Source organism: Pinus tabuliformis, chromosome 5_1 (genome assembly GCF_031772625.1).
Source record: "Pinus tabuliformis cultivar Carrire ecotype Pingquan chromosome 5_1, CPIR1, whole genome shotgun sequence".
Taxonomy (NCBI): Eukaryota; Viridiplantae; Streptophyta; class Pinopsida; order Pinales; family Pinaceae; genus Pinus; species Pinus tabuliformis.
In genome coordinates, this window is record NC_142305.1 from 916,758,843 (window position 1) to 916,773,086 (window position 14,244).

The 14,244-nt window shown below is 41.6% G+C and overlaps 1 protein-coding gene across 2 annotated transcripts in view; it reads right to left on the reverse strand.

Moving 5' to 3' along the window:
- Positions 1 to 14,244, reverse strand: part of LOC149167787 (F-box protein 7-like) — a 518,393-nt gene that overhangs the window by 111,668 nt on the left and 392,481 nt on the right. The gene's annotated exons all lie outside the window — the stretch shown is intronic.

Here is a 14,244-nt window from a genome sequence, read left to right on the forward strand (position 1 = left end):
TCATAAATTAGCCTCCATCCGATGTGCTGGCACCATTTATGGTGGGTATGAATACATCCCCCTCAACAACACCAACTTCTCATCTAGCCCCATGAACTCCATCTCCAGTTTCCTCCAATCTGTAGTGACTCATCCCAAGGAGTAGAGCCACTAGACACCCATGACTATGTTGGTGTCCAGAACATCAACCACAAAGAAGTGATCGGTTATAGAGTAATTCCCCATAGTCACTATTAAACAAGGGACATCCCTAGTGCACTACATAGTCCTGTCTCCCGACACTAGGACTGAAAACCCCTCAAAGCTCTCAGTCTGTATACCTCTCCACTCCACCATTTGTGCATCAATAAAGTTGTGGGTTGCCCCACTGTCCACCAAGACTGCTACACGCTAGCCCTGCACTATGCCCCTGATACTCAGAGTGAGATACTTGGGGACTCTCCTCAGTGAAGCAATGATCCCTCCAGTGGGCTTGAAGAGGTCTCCATCAGGTGGGGGTGCTGCTCCTCTTCCACTACCTCCAATGATATGCAACTCATCATCTCCTACATTAGCATCCTGCTCTACACCATCCTCCAACACTGTCAAAAAACACCTCTATATAATGGGCCTTGCCCTTGGTACACCTATGCCTTGGTGCCCATGGCTCCTGGCAAGTGAAGCACAACTTCCTCCTATAAAGGTCTCTTTTGGTCTCATCATCTAGCTGCCCATGCCCTTGAACATCTCTCTGTGGTGGGGTTCTAGTGTCTTAACTCCTTTGTGGGAAAGGAGCTCGTGGTAGAACTGGTGCCCTAGTCTTGGGAATTGCGTCTTGCAAAGCCCTTGTGCGATTCACTGTCTCCAGTAGAGTGGTGGGCCTGCTTGCACTCACTAGCCCATGTAAGGGCTCAACCAAACCCTCCACAAAGGTGCAGACCCTCCTAGCATCTGACAAATCCAACACCGTCACAAATACCCTCAAGAACACTACTATGTAATGCTTGGGGCTGCCTGTCAAAAACGCTCCACAACCCTCAGTGTGAAGTCCTCATAGGAAGCAATGCTGGCATGCCCTAGCGTGGTCAACCCACGGAATGACCAATCGTGTGCCTCCCACTCCAAGTGCAAGGTAGCCATTTTAATGGCTTCCACCAGTTCTCCGACTAAGCTAAAAAAATGTATCTACCTTCTCCACCCATGCCCTAGCTATGTACTTGAATGAACCATCGAATCTGCGAAGATACATTCCCAACAGTACGCTGCAACTTGGAGTTCTGCATGCTTGAACCTCCTGCGCCCTTGCCCTTATCATTCTGCTTGAGATGGCAAAAATCCCAAAACCTCAGTGCAACTTGAAATTCATCCCCCATCGATAGCCACTCCTAGAAATACTCTCCCATGGGCATCTCGTCCTGCCCAGCCTACTCACCAACCCCTGAAAGTAAAAACGTGGGCAATGTGGTTTTGGTTGGCCTGCTGAAAGCGTGTGGTGTCAGTTTTTGTAGCATCAAATGTGTTCTAGCCATGAATTTGGTGGAGAGGTTAGAATATATGAGATCTCCAAAACCCATAAATCGTTTCTGGAATTTCCGCCTAGGAATGACTTAATTAGATTATTAACCAGTTTTTACATAATTCCCGAGTGTAAACTTAGGGAATATGGTTAACTAATCAGTGTTAATTAAGTCAAGGTGAGAATCATCTAGAAACTCACAAGGATCGATCTAGACATGATCCTAGCCATCGATTATGTTTTAATCTTGGCCATTGGTGCTCCAACAGAGGATTATAAGAGGAGGTCGATGTAGTGATGGAGAATACACTTGAGTAGTTTGATTTCTTGGCAGATCGATTTCCGAAGTAGCAATAGTCAACTGCCGAAGAGAGCTAGAGATTGAAGCAATGTGAGAGGGGTAGAGACAGTGAGGTTGAAGGAAGTATTCCATATCCAATGAGTGCATTGTGAAAATTTCTAATAAAAAATTCTATTACTACAGCCACTGATTTATTTCACCTACTTATTATTCCCAATAAGTTATTTATGAAATCCCTTTAGTAAATATTAAAATAAATTCTACTGTAGATATCACACCATTATACAAAAACAAATATATGCACAAGAATCAATCACATCAACATAGTTATTTTTGGACAAGTGTCCTCGGAAAAACCCAATGTGGGAAAATCGGTGCAACAAATGAGGGTTTTATTAATCTTCAACAACAATCGCTTTTACAGAAAAATTTACATAGACACTGGGAGAAAATACCTGAGACTTTTCTTCGAGACTTTTTGCCACCTTGGAGTGCTTCCTTTCTCTACTGTGTCAGCCCTGCATCATTCTACATGGCTCTGCACAACTCTGGTCCCTCTTTGCGTCATCCCTGCGTCTCTCTGATCTGCGTCTCCTTCTACGCTGTCTCTCAGAGTCCCTGCGTCACTTCTTCTGAGCTCTCTGACTACTGCTCATCCCCCCTCTTCCTCCACTTTGCTGCTCTCCCTCTGAAATTGATCCCCTTCTCTCTGAGAATCGATTTTCCTAGAGATACTGAGTATTTGCTGGTGTGTCTCCAAATGACCCTCAAGTCCTCTCTTATACTTTTCCTGTTGATGAATCAACGGCCGAGATTAAGTCCCTAATCAACGGCTAAGATTAAAATAGACTTGATCCTCGTCTCTTAGAAGCTTCTCATCCTTATCTTTATTAATACCCATTAATATTTTTATTTTCCTAAGTTTAGACTTAGGAACCCATTAAAAATATTAATTATTTTAATAACTCCTCATTTGGATGGAATTTCTCAAAACGATTTCTGGGTCTTGGAGATCTCATGTGCCTTAGCCTCTCCTCCAAAGTTCAAGGCTAGAGCACATCTAATGCTACCATAAATAAACACTCCTTCTTAGCGAGGAATGTAATCTAGTAATGCTCCATCATTGAAACATCACACTGATCCTCCGCACTGGTACCTGTGCTGATGCTTGGCCTGCTGCCCAACATCCACTACATTATTGCTTCCTGTACTGCTGCCCATGACACTGCCACTGTCACTGCTACATCTGTATTGCAGCTCCCTCTCAATCTGTTGCATCATAATGCCCATAGCACGGCCACTACTAACTGCTGCACTACAACTTCTGATACTTATCCATTATCGAAATGGATTCTTTACCATCCCCATCTTCTCCCTGAAATGAACAAACTTTGTTCTTCCTAGAGCCTTGGTGAGGATGTCTGCCATCTGTTCTCCTATAGGAGTGTAGCTCAACTATACTGCTCCTCGTTGGACACAATGTCTGACAAAGTGACAAATGATATCAATGTGCTTCGACCGATCATGAAATACTGGATTCTCAGAGAGCTTGATGCAGCTCTAATTATCACACATGATCCCGGTCACTTCCATCCTTCTACTGAATAGGTTCACAAGCAATTTTCTAAGCCATATGGCTTCGCACGAAGCTGTGCTAGCGGCCATATATTCTACTTTTGCTGAGCTCAGAGCTACGGATTTCTGTTTCCTACTGCACCAAGAAGTCATCCTCGATCCAATGCTGAAACAATACCCAGTGGTACTTTTCCGATCTACTGAACTTCCAGCCCAATCTGCGTCAGTGAACCCACTCAGCCTAATGTCATTACCTCTGGCGTACAATAGTCCATGCTTGACTGCTCCTTGTATATACCTAAGAACATGTTTGGTTGCTGCGTAATGCACCCTCTTAGGTTCCACCATGAACTGACTGAGGGTGTTGACAGCATAACAAATGTCTGGCCTGGTATTGACCAGATACATCAGGGATCCTATGAGCTTCCTGTACAAGGTGGTATCAACATCTTTGTCTTTCGATGCATCAATTTTCTTCCAGTTGATGATCATTGGAGTAGTCATAGGTCTACAGTCCTGCATCCTGAATCTCTTCAGGATTTCTGTAGCATATCTCCCTTGCCCAAGGAAGATCTCACCCTTCTACAACCAAACTTCCAACCCCAGGAAATAATGCATCTTTCCCAAATCCTTCATGTCGAATTTTGTGGCCAGATTTTTCTTGCAATCCTCGATGAGCCTAGATGACCCTGTCAGAAAGTGATCATCCACATATAATACTAAGACTAGAGGCTCATTCTCTACAACCAGATAGTAGATATTGGGATCTACATCACTCTTAATGAACCCCATCTTCTGCAGGTAGCCATCAATTCGACCATACGATGCTTTAGGTGCCTGTTTAAGCCCATACAAGGCTTTCTTTAATCTGCATACATGAAATTTCTTCTCATGTGTCTCAAAGCCTTCTGGTTGTTCAATGTATACTTCCTATTCTATTACCCCGTTCAAGAATGTCACCTTGACATCCATCTGATGAATCTCCCACCCCATCTGAGATGCAAGAGATATCACAATTCTAATAGATGTATACCTGGCTACTGGGGAGAAAGTCTCTTCGTAGTCTATTCCTTCCTATAGATCATACCCCTTAGCCACAAACCTGGCTTTGTATTTCTCCACATTGTCATCTGCCGCATATTTGATCTTGTAGACCCATCTCGAACCTACCACTGATCTGTCCTGAGGCCTAGGCACCACTTCCCAGACATCATTCACCATTATAGAGTTGTATTCCTCCACCATCGCATCCAAACATACTTGATGCTGAACGACCTCCTGAAAACTGGAGGGTTCCCCAACCTGAGCTACTAAAGCTTGGTATCTATCTGGCTATCTTCGCTCCCTTTTACTATTCCTGGGTACACCAATGAATTCTTCTGCATCCCTCAGAATCTGTCGAAGTTCCCGTCTCGTTCTTCCTCTGGTAGTAGGTGCATCTGTCAACTCTTCCTCTTCCTATGATTCCTACTATTTTGAAGGAGAATTTCTGGTACTAGCTTCCATTGATTGAAGTGGTTTGATCAACGGATCATCTTTTGACTTCTCCTCGGAAGGCATTTCTCGAGATTTTCTGAAAGCTCTATTCTCCATGAACTTTACATCTCGCCGAACTACTACCTTCTTGCTCCCTGGAAGACAGATTCTATATGCCTTAGCATTTTTGCTATATCCCACAAGACATCCTTTCTCTGCAGTTTGATCTAACTTCTTCTTCTTCTCCTTGGGTATATGACAATATGCTAAACTCCCAAATATCCTGAAATGACTAACTTCAGGTGTCTTCCCGGTGAAGACCTTTTCTAGAGTAATCTTGCCTAATGCCCTATGAGGAGTTCTATTTTGGATATAGACTGTCGTGCTGCATGCTTCTGCCCACAGGAATTTTGGCATATCCTGATCATACAACATAGCCCTAACTGCTTCCACAATAGTCCTGTTCTTCCTTTCTGCTACTCCATTCTGCTCCAGATTGTAGGGCGCTGTCAACATACTCTCCACCATTGTCTGGGCGCAACACTTTTATCTTCTTCCCTATCAAATTCTCCACTTGAGCCTTAAACTCTTTGAATCTACCGAAAACCTCGTCTTTGGTTTTCAGAAAGTAGATCCAAGTCTTCTTAGAATGGTCATTGATGAAGGTGACGAAGTATTCGACACCACTAAGAGCTTTTGTGGACATCGGTTCGCAGACGCCTGAGTGTATCAATCCTAGTGCACACTTGGCCCTATTGCTACTTCTTGGAAACGTTGCTTTGGCATACTTGCCCAGAGCAAACCCTCTGCATACATCATCTCATTCAGTACTAAGATCTGGAACTCCTGTTACAGTTTTTCTCCCATCCTTCTGTGCCATAGTTCATTCAAATCCTTGTCTCCATTACTGCCTATCAGTGCCATTGGAGATTCTAGCTACAATCTATACAACTTGTTTCTTTTGATTCCAATCCAGACCTTCCTTTTCCAACTCGGGTGTTTGACGTATACTTTCTCCTTAATGAAGAAAACATCATAGCCCTTGTTCTGAAGTTGAGATACAGAAAGTAAGTTCATCCCCAATCCTGGCACATGCAACACACTGGTAGCTCGGAACCACTCTCCTGTTTCTGTTTGAAAAACTATAGTACCTTTCCCTACTAGAGTACACTTTGTCCTTGTCATTCGAGACCAATGATGTATAAACACACTCATCATTATCTCACTCGAAACATACCCCACCCGGGTTCTCTCAGAATATGTTCCACCAAGACTATTCTTATCTTGGATTCCCAGTTGTCGAAGAATATCGGTTCTCTACAACTACTCTTACCTCGGATGCCCTAAGTCCTCCTCAAAGAGCATCGGATGCTAGATGTTTACCCAATCCTCCATTCTGTCTTCCCAAGTGAAGACAAGAATGATGTGTCTATCTCTCCCTCTCAACTTAGGAAGGACATACTCATTCCATAGAAGGAATGTACCCATTCCTATAAAAGGAATGTACCCAAGCTCCCTCTTAACTAGGGACTTGACCAAGTTCCCTCTTCACCAGGGACTTGCTTCCAGCAGCTCTTCAAGTGGAGATCATGGGATAACGAGCTGCTTGTAGAACTCCTTCCTTTGATGTCATGAATTTCTTCTTTGTCATAGAGTCTACATCTATTGGGACTTCCTTGTAGGGCACAGACCATCCATCACTTTTATTCATGAGTCAATCATGTCATCATTTCTTTCATCGAAAAGTGATCCATTAGTCCATATCTGGTCTTTCTTCATGCCGTGCTGTCCTTCTTCATGCCATGTTTCCTTAAGGATTTTTCATCCTGGTACATCGTCATCAGTTGAGGAAGACATCCGTAGTTCTTCCCTTGGCAGCTCTGCATAAGCCCATCTAGAAATCATTCAAAAATAAGAAACGAACATTAAATCAAAATTACCTTTGTGATGGTCTTTCATCATGACATCTTCTAGTTTGCATCAACATCCTGCATACGCATTGACACATTTCCAAAAGATATATATTGTCAAGGGTCTCTTTCTTTTTTAGACTTCATCAGAGTCTTTATATCTTTCATGGAGAGATCCTAGTCAAATCTTCTAGTTCCAGGATGTTGATTGCCTTCTTCATGGTTGCATATTCCACAATCTCTTTCCTTCTTTCTTCACACATTTTTCTTCCCAAGAACCTTTAATCGGAGTTCCTCCAATCACTGTCAACCACCTCATATTTCGTATGGGGACATGTTACTGCTCAAACTACCAGGGGGCCTAAAAGGGACTTCTAAAGGGACAAATGCTAGATCAAGGGAAACAATGGAGACCTAGTTCATTGTCACCTCAGCTATGACTCCCTACTCTTTACGCACTTTCACTAATGGGAGGAGATTCGGTATATAGAAAGTCACTTTGGGATTTGCTATATGAGTAATCATACTGGTAGGCATGTGTATATCGATATGATGATATGTTGGTTGCACTAGCTTTATGATTACAGTTAGTATTGGCCTTACTGTATGTTAGCATAGGATGCATTGCATGCTCATTTCCTCATTAGAACTAACATCATATGATATTTCTCATGGTAGAGTAGTTGCATTTGGATAAAATTTGCATATTTATTTTTCTGTTGATTTTATGGGCCTAATCTAAGCATGTGCGATCATGAGACGCGGCGAAAGCATGCTGCCACATGTTTTTCATCTATTATATATGTAGGTAACTAGTCTGCAGTAACCAAGAGAATGTTGGAGTTCTTGTGACCTCCCGTTCGAGTAGCTTCGTCCACTTCTTTGAGAGATCATGTCCCAGTTGGAGCCAGATGTTACCCACTATTTTGTGGGTGATGTCCCTAGGAGGAAAAAATTCTCCAAGATGGTCCTCAGCTGGCAGCCAGCAGCCCTTTGCAATGACCAACTAGCTTGTTGTGCCATTTCTCTGCCACGTGAGCCAACCATGTGGTCCCTTACCCATCTGCCATGATCGTATGTTTGAAGGTGGGCCTCACGAACCTATAGGTATGCATTGTCATTTGGTAATTGAGTATTGTAGTTTGCTTATCATAGAAACTTCTAGGCATGGATTAATGGGGGGATTTAGTGGAAAGAATGGGCTAGGTCTATTCTCTTGTCCCCTAGACCCCTTTTGGATGTTAACCTTGGACTCTAGTCCCGTGGGATCTCTTTTACTGACCCTTCGGTTTTAGGGATGGTATTACATGGGATACCCCAATTTTGGTTGCATTGTCTCGCTCCCTCATCCATATATATTATTCCCCTTCCATTCATTATAACCCCATTCATCATTTCTCCCACCTAGGTCCACATAGGGTTAGCTTTCCCCTTCCCCTTGCCCACACCTTGGGTCGGGCCTGGAATGATGCCCTGAAGGTTGATGTAGCTGAAAAGAAAAGTAAAAGCATAATTGGCCACATTCAACAGGAAAATGTACCACAAAATGCAAAAGATGGCTGGGACAAACATTTAAAACGTGGGAAAAGCCAATACTTGAGCTCTACCCAATCATCATGGCCATCACCCTAGTTCCTACAGGCCCTAGATGAGCCTCCTTTATCATTTAGGAACCCATGATTGTCCCAACCCCTGGTGGGCAATGAACCGCCCTACCTTAAAGGGGGTATCCACTGCTATATCTCACACATCATGCTCTTATCCCTTGAGCCTTGAGCAGTCAAGTAAAGAAAATTCATAAAAGGCAAAAGACATATAAAGAAGGGTGGGAATCAAGGCCGGGGCAACTCATGTACCACGATTTCTCCCTCCTATACATTATATACCCAAGTGTGAGCTTCCCTTTTATTAGCTACCCTTGTACCCCAGCATGTGGCCTAGGGTTGCCCCTTTCATCCCCTACTCCATTCATCTCTTTATCACATACCACCACCTTTTGAAGGGTGTACTTTGGACATACTATGCCCTTTAGAAGTAGAAGCCACCTAATGGGACACTTGGTTAACCCCATTTGAGCTTGGAGACATTAGCACATACCAAAGCCCATTATGGAAGGGCATGCCATTATGAAGTCCTCACCTGTTTTCCATGGTTTGCAAACTGTCTTACTTGATTTCCTTGTTGGACTAGAAGGCTAGGGGATGCATTGGATCTTATGCAGGATTGCAGGTGGTCTCCATCTTGAGTTTGGTCTCCCTATATGAGGTCCTGACCCTCCAGAGGGCTACATTGGCACATGTAGGGTGTGTGTTGAGAGCCATGGGCCTCCACAACAGTAGACAACAATCCATGGATCCCTAGAGATGTTAGAGATTGCTCGAGATTCAACTATTGGACAAGGACGATGCACCTGGTTCACCTTTTCCCAGCCAACCCCACAGTTGTACCATGCACTTGGAAAATGACCTAGGACTTGCACGCTGATGTAGCATCACTTACACCATCATCTGAGTCCTTACAAATGATCTACAGGGATTTTCGACTGACTTGGAGACCGATGAGGTCACTTGTGTGTCCTCACAGCCATTGGGAGCACCACAGGTTTCTTATGTGGAGAACAAGGGACCAACCCCTTGTCCATTTCTTTTGGAAGTCCAATTCATCATTTTGGCACTTATGGACTTCATCAGGCCTCTTAGAGAGCTCAACGACATGCATTATTGATTATCCGACCTCTTGGGAGGTTTGATATGTTGTTTATGAGCTAGTTTGGTGGGCTTGTCACCAAATGATAGTTATTGGCACATTATTTTAGTTGATGGGATAATGTAGGCTCAAATTAGGTTATTCTAACTCCTAATGAGTGTATAAATAAGAGAGACATGAATTCATTTTGTACCATCACTTGGATTGGATCATTCTTTCTCTTGAGAATTTCGCATTTCTTTCTTGGAGGACAAATTGGAGCATAGATGAATTTTGATGTTTGGATTGGACTTTCTTATCTTGGAGCTTCTTTATTGGAAAATGTATTGATGGTTGGATATATTCTCTTACATGTAAGTATGATATTGATGCTATTTTCTTTTACTTTGTCACATACATTGATCATGGTATTTTCACTATTTTAGGGCTAATTGTTGCATGCATTTATTTCTCCATTGTGGAATTATGTTTCTATATAGCATATCTCTATGTATGGGATTTGTTTGTTGAACGAATTGTCCTAGAAATCGAAGTTATCTTGATCAGCCATCTCCATGTGCAAGCGAAGTATAAACGCTTTAAGGTCACTTTCTTTTTTTCCCTAACATTGGACAAAGTTGCCCTTAAAGCCTCCTTGAACTAGAAACAAGATCCATTCTCATAATTCTTCTTGACTCCATATCCCCAAAGGAATTAGGCATTGATCCACCATAAGGTGATCACCTTAAAACCTTTTTCTTCACCTTGTTCCCCTCTTTTCTAGGTCTAGCCACGTTGGGCCACCTAGGGCATCACTTTCCCGACAAAGTAGCCATAGAAAAAGTTCGATCTCCTAGCCTCTACTACGTTGGTGTGTCCTCAAGGTCTCCTCCAAATTTGAAGAAATTCCGATGAAGGGATTGTGAGATATCCCAAGCCCTAGCTCTGAGATTAAACTTTGCCTTGGTTTTCCCTAGGCTAGCACCTCATAGGATCAATTTGACACCTTTAAGTGGAAATTCTTGTTTTGATCCTTTCCCCTTCCTTGTTTAGGTTAAGATCATCATCGATTGCTAAACTCCCTCCCCTTAACCTATGGGTCCACTTGGTCCCGTGTGGTCCCATACCTTTGAAAAGTTAATTCTTCAAGAACCACTGGGGAAACCAAGTCCAATAAGGATTTTAGGGATTGGGAAACTCCTTTACAAGGCATATTCCTTTAACCTAGCCCTTAAATCCTCACCTCATTCTCCTAGAAAGCTTCATACCTTGCTTGAAGAGAAAGCAAGCTCCATCCTTAACCACCTTCTAGGAAAAGGATCATTAAGGTCACTTCACATCCATTTGTTGATTCATCCTTCACAAGTGACTTTCTATATACCGGGTCTCCTCCCATCGGTGAAAGTCCATAAAGAGTAGGGAGTCTTAGTTGAGGTGACAATGGGCTAAGTCTCCATTGTTGTCCTTGATCTAGCAGTTGTCCCTTTAGGAGTCTCTTTAGGCCCCCTGCTAGTTTGAGTGATAACACAGCCAACACTGATATGCTGCTGCAAAACCAGTTGCAAACCAGCTGTGCCTAGATCTACTCAACAAATTGATTGATTTTCTCTCCAGAACTGCTTCCCAACAAATCCATTGCCTGCAAATCTCTGCTGCTGAGGCTGATCGAATTTTCCTACACATGCAACTAGAAAATTGAACCCCGAATTTCCCTGCACTTGCAACTAGAAAATCGAACCCTTGTCTATACAATTTGCACCCCGGGCTAGCCCCTACGTAGACCAAAGAAATTCTACCCAGAAACTCCCTCTCAAGCTGCAAAATTTCTCCTTCACTTTTGAGCTTCTGATCTATCTTCAAACTTGCTCTGATACCATGTGAAAATTTCCTTGAAATGCAACAACTAGAATTTATTCTTCTCATTGATTAATTATGCAGTTTATTTGTTACAACAAATAACGAATAAATCACATTGCAATTCTTCACAATAAAAATTACGATGCGGAAAATAAACTGGAACTGAGAAAATGAATGTGCACACACACAATAAAAATGACACCAATATTTTCGAACAAAAGTCGGAAAAAGCTTGAAGGGAAAATCAGTACCACAGATGAGGCTTTATTTTATTATGCAACAGTAAAATCTGAGTACAATAATCTGGATGCCCAAATTGGCAATCCTCCAGCAAAATAATTTGATAAAATAATTTTGGAGAAAAATTCTCCCTTCTACAAATTATCTCGACCTCCCTCTGACCTGCTTGAACTCCCCTCAAAAACTCGACCTCCAGGAATTCGCATTGCCTAGCCTAGGAAAATCGTACGATTTGCTAGTTGGCTCCAAATGAGCCATCCTACCTCTCTCTGCCACTGGAAGAAATTTGCTTGGCCTTCTGGAGCTCGATCTAACCTCTCACAACACTGAAAACCCTCTTTCAGTAACTCGCATTGGGTTTCTGGCTATTTGGCCTTCCCGCAAAAATATTTTGGCCTCCCTATTCTATTGTTGGGAATCTCTACTGGAATACTCTATTCTTGCTCCCTCAATCACTATGCTCTAGCTCGAACTCTCTCTTGCTAAATCTTTGCAACTGGAAAGCTCGATCTGCCCAAGGAACTCGCTCTCCCTCTCACTCGATGTGTCTATCTTCATCCCCATCAACTTGCTCTTATAATCTCTCGTCAGTGAACCAACGACCATGATTAGATCTCCATCAATGGTTAAGGTCACCTCAAACTCAAATCCGTATGAGTTTCTAGAGAATTCTCACATTTCCTTAATTAATTACTATTAACTAACCAATTTCTCTAAGTTAGACTTAGGAAAAATTTAAATGATGGCCAATTAATTTAATTAAGGCGTTTCACAAGCTTATCTTGCGAAACCTTTTCTGGGTTTTGAAGATCTCATGTTCTTAGTCTCTCTGACACAAATCGAGACTAGAACTCCTATTTGATGCTACAAAAACTAACAAATGGTAAGACGCTATACCATCGTAAATAAATTGATCGATGCCTTTTACCCACTATGGCAAATTAAAAATTTGTTTCCATCTGCTCCATCCTATGGTGAGTATAGTGAGTTGGATATTCGATATAGAAAAATAGTCACATTTACTTATCCCATGAATGATGATTGGAGGATACTCAATTTTTGCAGGAATGATTCAGCAAAATTGCTCCTGCAACAGAAGCATATGAAAGGCAACTTTCAGCATCAATTTTGTCAGATCCTATCTTTTTGATTACTCAAAATCTAATTTTCAACTTCTGGTCTAGAAAGTTGCTCAAAGCAACTAATTTTGTTATAGTTCATATTGTATAAAAAGAAGGGAAAACTTTATGCCAAGGGGTCAAGAATTTTGTATTCAGCCATAGTTTGCAGTCAAGACAATAAATTTTTTTCAGTGTAAGATTCAGTCTTTCTTATTATAATAGTCTGTAAAAGGCTCTGTTCATGTACTTTCTTGGTTTATCAATAACTTATTTCTCATATGTATTTGATTTCCAGTTATATGAATAAATTTTGAACACGACAGCTGGGAACTAATTCCTCTGTCATATCTGTCACTATGATAAGATCAGAAAGAAAGATTCCATGAAAATACAATCTGTATTAGCTATGACCTCCCTCCTTCATTGAATCATTTGGGTGAAATTCATATCGCTGATTAAATACATTGTGTTACTGCTAAATTCAATTGCTTAGAATGTATTGCCTCCCAATAGGAGTTTAAGTGCTTTTGAAATAAAATTTACCTTCTGTTTATGTTTTCTTACATTCTGCATAACCTACATATCATTTCTAAAGCTGTCTATTGCATTTGAGAGACTGCCTGCAGATTGAGTTTGTAGTTCGTTTATCCAAAAAGTTTCAAGTGGTTGATACAAAAGACCGAATAAACTCTAGATTTAAATTAGTGGATGCCTTCGCGTAGTTCCCTAGCCAAGAACATCTCAAGGAACAACATCATGCACCATATTTGGACAAGGTTAGTGCTGCCAAGCAATGTTGAAACCATCATCATAGGGATAAAATCGGCAAGGGTCCAGGAAATTAAAAAATCATAAAAATCGAAAAAATATCAGTAAAAATCTCCAAACATTGGCAAAATTAAGATACCACCAAAATATCGATAAAAATTGGCAAACATTGGCTAGGCCAAAAAATCTCAACTTCGCGATGTTTTGGCAATAAAATCAGGATGTTTGCAACACTGCTGCCTAGTGAAGATCAAATGTAGCTTTTAAGGAGTAAAAGTTTATCCTACCTTCAATGCAACTGTAAAAAAGCTTTTTGACCCTTTAGTTAAAATTTGCCATGAAAGATATATTTGGAAAGAAAAGTATATCAGATTGAGAAGGTGAAAGGCACTCTCAACCTGGCCACCATCTTCAAGTATAAAATAAGAGAAAGAGGAGGATTGAAGGGATCAGTGCCACTGAATGTCCTTCAGTCTTCTTCAACAGTCCTTGTCTTCTCTTCTTCTGGATCCATCTTCTGAGTCCTACAGCTACTGTTAGAGGTCTTTGTAGGTCAACAAGGTCTGAAGAAGCAACATTCAGTCTTGTCCCCTTTGGTTCCCTAGGGCAAGCATGATCTGAATTTGTATCAGAACTATGTACATTGACATGTCTGATTAATGGAAAAAAGCTGTGTTTGCTTTATAAAGATTTTTAATGGTTGAGAATTCAATTCACATTGTGATTGTTCTCTTTTCTAAAGGATTCAGTCTTAGGTTCTCTAATTAGCAAAATTTAATCTAAGATTACCTTGCTGGTTTTCCTCTATTCCAGTCT